The following is a 12,988-nucleotide window of genomic DNA, read 5'->3' as shown; positions in this document are numbered from 1 at the left end:
GCTTTGCTCGGGGTCGTCCAGCCGATTATTCCGACAAGCCTGAATGACTCTGTGTGACTGTGGATTCCCAGAGGAAATGAAACAGCGTGCTGCCCCGTTTTGGTGGAGGACGGGGGGGGGGGGGGGGGGGGGGAAGAACGTACGACTCATTACCCCCCCCCCAGAATATCACGTGATCGCCTGCAGTACACGATGGTGGAGTTTCCTGTCACGCGGCGAGAGCGGGGCGGGGGGAGTCTTGCTGTGCACAGAATCTCTAATGATCTTCATGCTCCTTTATTCCATGTGCTGTAGGCCGTTGTGAGGAATGTGATTGGAAAACAACAGCAGAATGCAAAGCCCCCCCTCCAGGATCTGGCTGGGGAAACATCCAATTTTATCTCCTGCTATATTTGTGTCTTATTATTTGAAGCCCCCCAAGACGTTCAAACCCACTTAGCTAATTTACTTTAACATCCTGCACCGTCACAAATTTATGGCACATGTATGACTCATCTGCTCTATAGAGGTTGGATTATTAACTTTTATATTGATTATCCTGAACATGTAATTATTAATTTCCATCCCTGATTCATTGCTGCTGTCGCTTTTGCTAAACATTGTTCAGATCGGATTGTAAGATTTTCTTTGGTTGGAATGGCAAACCGATCTATGCATTATGGGCACTGGAGGCCAAGGACACATGGCCCATGTGTTTTGGTGTATGTCAGCCAAGAGGAAATAGAAGACTGAATTGTGTTATTTATGAGACATTGATTGAAATGGCTGGCAAGCTTGTCAGGTGACTTTGCCTCAAAATGCCTTTGATATCTGTGTTTAAACAAAATTTTATGATAACTTGTATGCTATATGGTCAAATATTTTATCACAATTTTTTTGTTTTTCATATTACCCGGTATGGATATATATTGCGACATAATTCTAATAATTATTTCATTACTCCAAGGTGCTATTTTTGCTTGAAATTCTCTTAGGAATTCTCTAAATCAGATTTAGAACATGAAAAAAGACAACCAATTGAACAGTCTGCAAATTGAAATCTAATTTTAATAAATCATGCAAAAAAATAACTTTTTTTTGGTTGGAGGGTGTAACGCAAGAACATGCTGAGGTTTGTTTCTAGGATTTTCTCTGACTGCCTCACTGCTCGTTCAAGGCAATGGGTTTGACATTTCTGCTAGAGTCGCCACCCAGCATGTATTTGTATTCACTGGAGTTTGGGGAATACAGTACATATGGTTTTATCACTGGTCCACCACTGCCGACGGTGTGCTTAAGATTATAACTCAAAAACTGTTTAACGGATCTTTTTCAAACTTAAAGTGACATTGTATGGATGCCCATCTGGAGCTGCTTAAATTTTGAGAGAGATTGCTTCAAAACTGAAGTTATGCCACTTAGTGGAAGCAAAGATGACGTTTGACCTTGTGAATGTGATAAGTTAAAATGTATCTGATGAATCTCATTACTGCTTCACAAAAACATTATATGGACGAATATCTATGCCTTATTTCATTTTCAAACAAATTTCCCCCAAAACTTAAGCAGCAGCACTGTGTGGCAGCAAAGGAAGGAAACAGCAGCTACATGAAACACTTTATCTTGTGAACACAGGAACACTAAAAGTATTTTACAGATCCTTTTCATTTTTTATTTTTTTTTGTTGCTTTTGTTAGTTTAACTTTTGAGAAATACCTGTGCAGGGCATAGTCCTGGGTGTGTTTGGGGCGTAACATGCTATGAACCAATGAGAGTGTTATCTCCCATTCCCTTTAAAGAGCCAGGAGTTGCTTGCACTTGGTGGATTGCTATTATAACAGCGGATTTGGCAGGCAGTAGAAAAGAACACTTCCCAGTAGTGGAAACTGATCTGTTTGTGGCATGAAGTAAAAACAGGCGACAGACCATCTACTGCAACAGCAGGATTACACCAAATCAGAGGTCTGCCTTCCCGCGTGACCTATAGCTATAGGATGTGATGTGGGACAAATTTCCCTTTTTGAATGTGGGAGTGGGCAGGAAGTCAGTGATATGTTTGCGGAAGCGGGAAAGGGAATTAAAATAAGTACTGCTCTATTCAAACTATTATTTATGTTTGTGAGTGAATGGAAAGTTACATTACAAATTTAACCGAATACAGGAAAAATAGCTTACTATGCTTAATTTGGTTTGTATCCAGCCAGCCTATCCTAGAACTTCGGGAGTCCTCCTTCACCCTTGTGAGTGCCCGGCTAATGATGGCAGAGCCACGAAGGATAAATTTAAAACTATGTTGCTACTTACGGTCGAACTAAGTAAGGGGAAATCAGATATTTGGCAGTCCTTTTAATTATAAGCAACCGCAATGGGAGCCAGTTGCCATTTGCCTGTATTGACAAATGCAACAAATTAATATCACACAGTAGCTATTTGAATTTATATCAGCAAATACTTAAGAGCCAAAGACTGGATAATTATTACAGCTCAGCAACATTATGCAGCAATAAAGTAAAGTCAACTGAGTAACTGAATCTACTGAATGGCCAGGTTACACCTCCATCCATCATCAATGGGTTTTTTCCTTCCCTGTTGGCATGGGCATATTCCAGGACAAAAATGGCAAGATTCATTGGCCTTGAATTGTCAAAGAGTGGTTCAGGGAGCATGAGGAATCTTTTCACGTAAGACTTTGTCACCACAGAGTTGTGACCTTAACCTCATTGAAGGTCTTTGGGATGTGCTGAAGGAGGCTTTATGGAGCGGTTCAACACACTTGTCAGTACAAGATCTCTGTGAGAAATGAATGCAAATCTGGATGTAAATAAAGGATGAGATGTTGCATAAACTTGTGGAAACAATGGCATGACAAATGTGCACCATAATCAAAGCTAAAGGTGGTGCAATGAAAAATTCAAATGACGACTATTTTTTTTTGTCTTTGTTCTTTAGCTTAAAATAAGCATAGTCAAATGAAACATTTCCTTTGCGGGTCGGAACGGGATGAACATTATAAGAAGCCGACTGGAACTGAACAAAATAGTTACAACATATTAAATTATTTTACATTAAACACCTGCAACAAAGCCATACAATAAATGAACCGTAAATGTCATGCAGCCCCGCTGGCAGTTCAGCTGGCTGAAGATTCTGAGCTAAAAATACATAATCTAAAAAAAACATGTGAAACAATTCTTATCGAGTTAAATATACGGTTATTATGATTGATAAAACGTATTGCACTCAAGCTGAATATACATTGATAATTTAATAGAACATGTCGGTTATGCTAGTTAAATGTAAACGATTTTTAAAATGAATAAAAACACACATTTTTTAAATATTCGTAAACGTATGTTATTGATGTGAATGCTTGCAGCAACTTGAAACTTATAGGTAACTTGAAACTGTTGCACAGTGGTGATGTTACCATGTGAGCAAACACTTATATAACAAACTAAAGCAGCACAAACAAATATTTCAGCGACACAAACTATGGAGACTGGTTTGGTCGAAATCAGACATGAATGGGGGGGGGGGGGAACTTTACAATGGTGCTATGTGACCATGTACACATATCTCAGATACTAAAACAGCACAAATGATAATTTCAACACACATGACCAGCCATTACGAAACATAAAGCCACTTGTTTGCCCGTATTCCTTGTTTTGTGGGCAAGGAATTGGTATACTCTAAGGGACAGAACCAAGAGATGAAATACTTTGTTTTGTATTGTTCTTTTTGCTAATCCCGTAAATAACATTAATTTTGTTCAGTTTTTTTTAGTGTGCAAAAGGAAGATGTCAGTGTAGTCATGCAATAAAGTCTTCTGGAAAATGTTTTCATCTAGGAAAAACAATGAGATTCTGAAAAGACTGATTAATGCAATTTAATTCTTGGGTCATCAGGAACTGGTAGTTAAAGAAAACTAGATATACCTTCCTGCTATGAGGGAAAAAATGAGGAAAGATAGGAAAAACAAATCAGATCTGGTCATGAAAAGATATTCATCTTTTGCCATTTAGAAATCTTTTGGATTCCATAGAGACTAAACAGAGCAAAAAAATAATCAGCAATGTTTTGGTGTCAGGGTTAGAGTTGCAAAATTTTGGGAATTTTCAATGCTGGAAACTTTCCAGAAATTAGCCGAAATGTATGGGAATTAACAGGAATATATGGGAATTCACAAAAGATTGTATATCGCTGTTTGAATTAGGGCAGGGCGATATATCGGGTTTTTACGACATATCGATATATTTTCATACAAGATATATGATGAGACAATATTGTTTATATCGATATAGTTTGTTGCTTTAAAATTATATTCATAGCACCGCCACTTCACCTATTTCTCCTCACCCTATCTGTCTGTACAAAACTGCGCCCCTGCTCCGCCCCTCTCCCCCCTCTGAACACGACCCACCCCTCCCACTCACTCACACGTCTTGCATGCAGAAACAACATGGAGACAGGCACAGACACAAGGCAAGCTAGTGAAGAGGAGCTGGATGGTATTTCACGAAGCAGGATTTCTTGTTTAGCCGCATAACTTGTCAGATTTAAGGTAGTTTGAGCTACATTTAAGTGCATGATTATATAGTTCATTTAGCCCAGATTACCATAAATCCAACTAGTTATCCGGCGAAGCAAGAAATCCTACTTAGTGAAATACCCCCCTGGTTGGTAAAATAATATATGCCGGTGTTCTAACATTTCATCCTACCCTACGGAAACGTCCTACCTTTGGGTACTGCGCATGCGCACAATGAAATCAAGCCCCTTTTCTCATGCTTGAAGAACCGTCCATGGATCTATCCTAACTTGCGTTGGAGTTATGGCTTATTTCTGCTTTTTCAGTGTTCATTCATTTAAAATATTTTATTAAATACATTGATCACACTTTACTGTCAGCATCACGCTGATTTACTATGCTGTATGTCGAAATACCTGCCATGTTTTAAGACTTAATCTTATAAGGTATTTCAGACTCGCAATGCCTGCTTACATTACATTAGTTCGTGTTTTTTAGACAAGTTACGTATTTATTTTTTGCATTATCTGCTTTCAGTTTCAGCCCATAAAAATTACAATAACATTTTCGGTAAGGTAGCACCGATTGATAGATATATCTGTGGAAACGCAGTAAGATAGGACAAATTGACATTTTTGAGTCATTTTTTCATGTACATGTACAGCTGTCTGTATATAAAAGTGCCCGTGTGACATTGAGGACATTTGGCTCTGACTTGGAACTGTCTATTTGTTATTACTTTATTGGAAAACAATATTGAGATATTGTATATCGCGGTTTAGCTAAAAATATCGAGATATGATTTTCAGTCCATATCACCAAACCCTAGTTTGAATATTTCCACAATTCCCTAGCTTAACTTCCCATGGAGAGTTTCAGGGAAGTTTCCAGAAATTTACTGGAAATCTTCTGGCCCATTGCAACCCTTGTCAGGGCAACACCGCTAACTACTCTGACAGACTCTGTTAGTTGATATGTTCTATTTGGCTGTAGTTGATTTTGGGTAAATTTTCAACCGCTTTGTTTCTTTTGCAAATATTGCAATGTGAAGCTTAGTATGTCTCAATGCATGCAAAACATTCACAGAATAAAATTATCCACAGTGCTATGTATATAAATAATGATCAGCCATAACATTTAAAATACTGAATAACATCGATTGTCTTGTTACAGTGGCATCTGCCAAGGGTACCATTATACCTGTGTATTTGGCTAGTGAAGAGTCAGATCTTGAAGTTGTTATGTTGGAAGTAGGAAAAAAAATGTAACACTCTGAGCCACTTTGTCAAGGGCAAAATTGTGATGGCTAGATGACAGGGTCAGAGAGTTTCTGTGGGGTGTTCCTGGTATACAGTGGTCAGCACCTATCAAAAGTGGTCTAAGGAAGGCCACCTGGTGAACTGGCCAAAGGGTCATGATCCCCATGACTCACTGATGGGCTTTGGGAGTATAGATTAGTCCGCCTGGTCCGATCCCATAGGAGAGGTACTTTAGCACAAATTGCTGGCTGTGATAGAAAGGTGTCAAAACACTTACAATGGGTATGTGAGCATCAGCATTAGACCTTGGAGCAATGGAAGAAGGTGGCCTGTTGTGTGTGTCTGATGTGTGTGTGTGTGTGTGGTTCAGATAATCTTTGTCCCCACAATGTGATGAATACATTTGCTATATTTGGTTTCAACACTGTGGTGTTAAAAAAGGGGAAAAGATGTTGTGGTGGTACTTGTTGCAGTTTGAAGGTCGAAACATTTTTTTGGTAAATATAGTTTTCATTTTTATTTTTTGTTCACAAATTATTGCTTTTTATTTACTGTCCGTTTTCTTTTCACACACACACACACACACACACACACACACACACACACGCACACACACACACACACACACACACTGTACCATCAATGTACAATACGTATAGATTTTAGTCTAAACATTTTTTTCAAATACTTTTTCAATGGAAATTTTAAGGTAGCAAGCAGACATCTTTAATAATACGTTAATAAGGCTTTAATAATGACCGTATTTAGCAACTACAATGACAAAAGATATTAAACAGCTCTCCGTATTAATTGTAAAAGACAATTATGGGGTTTCGCATATTCTGGGGTCCATCATCCAGAATGGTGCCTGTGTGTTGTCCCTTCAGGTGCTCCTGTACAGCACTAGTGTTGTGTGGTTTGCCATCGAAACGTTGCACAGTGTGAAACCACCTGTTTGTTTTGTGATAATCGTGGCGGCCCTGTATTGAAGTTCTGCTTTGCATTACTGACAGACGACTTCATTCTCATTCACTTTCAGTGTGAAGTGTTTCCACACAACTGATGCGTTCGCTTTTTATTTTGTTCTGTATTCCTTATGCCATATTGTGGCGAAATTGAGAAAACTAATTTTAATCAAAGCCTTTTTTTAAAATTGAGTAATCCAGTTTAATCACGTAATCGTGATGGTCAGTTTATATCGCTCAGCTCAGGTCACTGGTGAACACTGGTTAAACGGCCTTATACCTTGCACTCCATAGATTCTTCTTCAGAATCTATATCACTGAGATGTCTTTGTCTCTGAAATAATCAGGATTTAAAGTCCCCCTGTCTGGACAGGCTGTGGCCCCTGCAGCATTGCCCGTATCAGTCACTTGGATAACAATAGTATAGCTTTTTATGGAAGTCTTTGAAAATGCTGCGATTCAAATGGCCAAAATAAATAAAAACACAACCGTCCATTGCTTTGACGAGTGACCCCTTCCAAAGGCACAGAGACACTTTTCAGTAGACCTGGGGGGCCTTTCTATTTATAGTTTGAAGTCAATAATGCTTTATCACTGAGCAGAGCTCCTCTTGCTACCCCCTACAGGAGCCGCTCAGCCAAATTCATTTTGAGAAATTGACTCCCCCCACCCTCACCGCTTTCCTAACAGGAAATACGTTCTGTTAAATGGATTTACTTTTGTGCGTTAAAAGGCTACACCTGCCCCTGCCCTCACCTGGTTAGGCGTGTTTGATTCCCTCCGCTCCTGCGATGGAGGGCTGTCTCCTTTTGCCTGGCCCTCTCCTGTCCTTGTTGGATGCCCCTTCCCCTTTCCCCCGCCTGCTCCCTGTGTCTCCTTCTCCTCTCTCCCCATTCGCTCTGGCCCATTAGTCTAATTGAATCCTGTGTAACCACTCAGCGCATACGCACGTCGCCGCCGGCCCGCGATTGGCTGGTGCAACTCCAGCATGCTTCTCGTCGATACTAGCAGGTAGCTGCCTCCCCCCCCCCCCCCCCCCCACACACGCACACACACCATCTTCCTCCAGCAGCCCTCAGACATTGCAGCGGAGGACCAGGTGGAGGCTTTGTTAGGGAATTTTGGAGCAAGAGAGCCGATCAGGAAGCTGAAGTAAATAAGTGACTTGGCTCGGCAGGCCGGTCCAGCTCGGGCTTTTGGGAAAGCGAAGGGCTTTGCTGGGGGGGTTAGGGAGCTGTGCAGATTGGTGGAGAATCACAGCATCAGACCTCAATGAATCTCCAAATGGCTATGTTTGAGGGTGGGGTGCGGATGGGGTGCGGGTGGGGTACTTCTGGGGGTGGGGCTCTGTCCGTGTTTTATATTGCCAGAAGGGAGCAGGATAAACGTGCTGTTACCAGAGGGGGAAATGATATACCTGCCTGTCTTACGGGCGTCCCTTTTTTGGGAGTGCTGGCTTCCAGGGTCCCGCTAAATCTTCTCAGACCCAATACTCTCTCCCCGAGGGCTGGAAGACAAACGGTATGTTCTCCGTACTGGGACGAAGCCATGGAGTGACGTGATCACGCCCCCACCAACCCCCCCCCCCCCCACACACACACCTCCCTAAATTTATTCCGTTAATGGCCGATGGGGCTTTATGTCTTAAGTAATAACCACTTCGTGAAGAAACTCCTTAGATCAGCGTTATTTATGCTCCATTTTCCAGGTTTCTTTTTTGTGGGGGGGGGGCAGTCCCATCTGGCTCTTGTCAAAGATGCTGACAGAGTTTTGCTTTCCTACAGCCCCCACACATGTAATGCTGGGTAGACAGGGCCTTTGTGGTAAACATGTCAGGCGTGTCTGCCCCCTTTCCCAGCCCATAGCACCCTGACAGCACTGTGTGACCCCCCCAGTCTGTCCCATAGCACCCTGACAGCACTGTGTGACCCCCCCAGTCTGTCCCTCCCAGTCTGTCCCATAGCACCCTGACAGCACTGTGTGACCCCCCCAGTCTGTCCCCCCCCAGTCTGTCCCATAGCACCCTGACAGCACTGTGTGACCCCCCCCAGTCTGTCCCATAGCACCCTGACAGCACTGTGTGACCCCCCCAGTCTGTCCCCCCCAGTCTGTCCCATAGCACCCTGACAGCACTGTGTGACCCCCCCCAGTCTGTCCCATAGCACCCTGACAGCACTGTGTGACCCCCCCCCAGTCTGTCCCATAGCACCCTGACAGCACTGTGTGACCCCCCCAGTCTGTCCCCCCCAGTCTGTCCCATAGCACCCTGACAGCACTGTGTGACCCCCCCCAGTCTGTCCCATAGCACCCTGACAGCACTGTGTGACCCCCCCAGTCTGTCCCATAGCACCCTGACAGCACTGTGTGACCCCCCCAGTCTGTCCCCCCCAGTCTGTCCCATAGCCCCCTGACAGCACTGTGTGACCCCCCCCAGTCTGTCCCATAGCACCCTGACAGCACTATGTGACCCCCCCAGTCTGTCTCATAGCATCATGACAGCACTGTGTGACCCCCCCAGTCTGTCCCCCCCAGTCTGTCCCATAGCACCCTGACAGCACTATGTGACCCCCCCAGTCTGTCTCATAGCACCCTGACAGCACTGTGTCACCCTCCCAGTCTGTCCCATAGCACCCTGACAGCACTATGTGACCCCCCCAGTCTGTCCCATAGCACCCTGACAGCACTATGTGACCCCCCCAGTCTGTCTCATAGCACCCTGACAGCACTGTGTCACCCTCCCAGTCTGTCCCATAGCAGCCTGACAGCACTATGTGACCCCCCCAGTCTGTCTCATAGCATCATGACAGCACTGTGTGACCCCCCCAGTCTGTCCCCCCCAGTCTGTCCCATAGCACCCTGACAGCACTGTGTCACCCTCCCAGTCTGTCCCATAGGTGCCTGACAGTGCTGCTGTGTAACACAAGCCCCCCCTCTCCCACCCCCAGCCGCTGGTCGTTTGTAAACAGCACTTATTCCACTTTTGCTGGCTATCTTTGCGTGTTTTCATCCTCAGATAAATCCTCAGGTCTGACCTTTAGCTTAACAGTAACTTGTTACCTATTGTTAATTACTGATGCTAGTTCAGCACTGCCTTTCCTCTGGCTTTTCAGTGCATCACACCAGTTGGGTGAGAGATAGATACCGAGTTTTGCTCATATAATCCTCCCCAGTCCTTGCTTATTGATTCCCCCCCAGCCCTGATGCTCTCCACATCCTCTGTATTCATGGGAAGTGTGCTAAAGATAAGGCACTCTCCCGGTTACCCTGCGTGGCTCAATATGGGCATGTGCGTGGGGGGGGGCTATCTTCCAAGAGCGTCCTCTCTCTGATCTGGGGGAAGATCAAGTGCTGTGTTAACTTCTCCCACCAAGGCTCAGAGTCCCCCAGCTCTCTGCACGTGCTGCGATGCATCGAGCCCACTTTGCCAGCTCCTGACAAACTAGCTGTCACGCTGCCCCAGTTAAACACACTTCAGGATGTGCGAAGCCCACGTGCTACACAATTACCATCTAAACGTATCGGAATACATTTTAATGACGGATCAGCCACAGCCCCACCTGCTGTGGGTACCAGCGTGCTGCTCTCGGGGGAGAAAATGCGGTCAGTATAAATGCATTGGGCCAAGACAAGGTGCTGCGCACTGTTATGTCATGGAGGAAGTCAAAGAGCCCCAGTCAGGCCCATGGCCACTTGTGTTGGGGGGCTCAGTGAGAGGAAGAAGAGATGGAATGACAGAACGGGGTCAATTTTTTGCGAGGCAGGAGAGTCATGGGGGGTCTGCAGGTGTCCCATTGAGCATAATTGCATCAGAAGATCAGAATAATAGTGTCACATCATGCCTGGCTTGAGACAGGAGCCGGTCGTGGGGCAGGTGTGGAAATGACACTGACACTGCTGCCCCGGCACCCCCCCCCCCCGCCGCTTATATCCTGGTCACATTACATCGGCGATGCCTGTAGTTAGCGCCTCACTCACTGAACGCGTTTGCCGCCTTCGGTGTGGCGACGTTTGAGGACGTGAACAGCTGCCGCTGATTATACAGGCTGCACCAGGGGGGTGTGCAGACCTGGAGACCATCATTCTTCCAGGACATCAGGAACCTGCGTTTGAGGTGGCCAGTGAGCGTTAGCTGAGCCAGGTCCGTCCCCACAGAAAAATCTACCAAGAGGACCCCATCCCCCTGGTCGATAAGGGGGCGCGAGGGGCCCGGAATGCCTCGCCGCGTCCTTGTGTGGAGGTGAGGGCAGGGATGCTTGTTTGAGGACGCCGGTAAACCTCCCTGTGAAGTGTCTGACTTATATGCTTTTTAATGAATTATTCAGCCCTTTGCTTTGGCCACATGCAGGGATTCCCTTGAACCGGGTGGCTCAGTCACACCCGCGTGTGTTTAGCTAAGCAGGTGTGTAGCTACATAAACGTGTCAGGTTCTGTTGCAGCTGTGATTCGCTGTACCTTTAGTGGGTCATCTCATTATTATATATTTTTAATAAAGTGACTCAGAACCATCAATCCAGGGTGTATTCCTTACTCAAGGGTACAACAGCAGTGTCCTTCCTAGGGCTTTAGGTCATTTGTTTAAGTACTGGCACCTTCTGCCCTTGAGTCTTTCACCAGCTGTGTTACACTACTGCTCACTTTTTTCATTAAGGGTTCCCTCTGGGTCATTGTTGTGACCCTGCAGTGGCCAAACACGGCCAGCAGGGGGGTGACTCCAACAGCGTGAATGAGTGAGAGCAGGACACCAGTCCCCAAAACCACATTAAGGGGAAACCCCTTCCCTTCTCATCAAACAAACAAGAGAATTGGTAGTAAAAGGGATTAATAAAAATAATCAGTTAAATACAAGCTACTAAGCTAATTAGTTGATCGTATGTTTATCTTGGTAATGTCAGTTGTAGTGATTCGCGTTATATAATTTTGTGCTTGACTGAATATCCACTCTATAACCCGGTTGTGTCTTTATCACTTGTTGTCTGCCTGATGTCTTCGTCTTCTCCCTGAGTGTTAATAATCCATCCATCCATCCATTTTCCAAACCGCTTATCCTATTGGGTCGCGGGGGGTCCGGAGCCTATCCCGGAATCAATGGGCACGAGGCAGGGAACAACCCAGGATGGGGGGCCAGCCCATCGCAGGGCACACTCACACACCATTCACTCACACATGCACACCTACGGGCAATTCAGCAACTCCAATTAGCCTCAGCATGTTTTTGGACTGTGGGGGGAAACCGGAGTACCCGGAGGAAACCCCACGACGACACGGGGAGAACATGCAAACTCCGCACACATGTGACCCAGGCGGAGACTCGAACCCGGGTCCCAGAGGTGTGAGGCGACAGTGCTAACCACTGCACCACCATGCCGCCCCGAGTGTTAATAATGATAATAATAATAATAATATGTATGTGTATGTTTTCTGTTCTCTCTTTGTGGTGCAATTTTAGGCTGGCTACTCCAGTTACAGTCCAAAGACATACGGTTAGGTGAACTGGCTTCTCGAAATCGCCCACAGTGTTTGTGTGTGTAGGTTATGCATGTATTACATTGTGGGGACCAAATGTCCCCATGAAATGATGAAACCCTGTTATTTTGACATTATGGGGACCCACACGGGGAAACTCAGTCTTATAAAAATGTGGCTGCTATCAAGAAACTAAAAATGCCAAAAGATTTGCATTTTGTTGGGTTACTCATAATTGAGGTTAGGGCTGGGTAGGGGTTATGGTCGTCATTGTTGGAATTAGGGTTTTTCCCATAGAAATGAATGGACGGTCCACACGAAGATATGAGTACAAACGTCTGTGTGTGTGTGTTTGTGTGTGTGTTTTTGGGGTTGTGTGTGTGTGTGTTATTAGTATTAATGTGTGTGCTATTATTAATAATGTTGTTGTTATTATTATTAAATAATACTAATGATAATATTTGAATGACTTTTCTAAATGACCGTCCTACAATCGGGATCGTCGATACACAGACACTCCCCATGGTCCCCTGATTCCCTGTCACATTAACACGCTGCACTATGTATTTTGGGAATTTTTCCGCTCGTGGGGGGGTATTCCTGTGAATGGGAAGCCCAGGGCTAGGGAGTTTTTCCTGAGGTGTGTGTGTGTGTGTGTGTGTGTGTCTGTATGCCCTCCGCCTACCTTCTGCCTTGCAACCCCCTTGCCTCGCCTGTCACTGCGCAGGGTGACTCTGGCACACGCCATCTGACCGTCGCAGGCAGAGTGCCGCTTTAAGCCAACATCAAGA

Source organism: Brienomyrus brachyistius, chromosome 10 (genome assembly GCF_023856365.1).
Source record: "Brienomyrus brachyistius isolate T26 chromosome 10, BBRACH_0.4, whole genome shotgun sequence".
Lineage (NCBI taxonomy): Eukaryota > Metazoa > Chordata > Actinopteri > Osteoglossiformes > Mormyridae > Brienomyrus > Brienomyrus brachyistius.
This window is presented reverse-complemented; position numbering follows the sequence as displayed.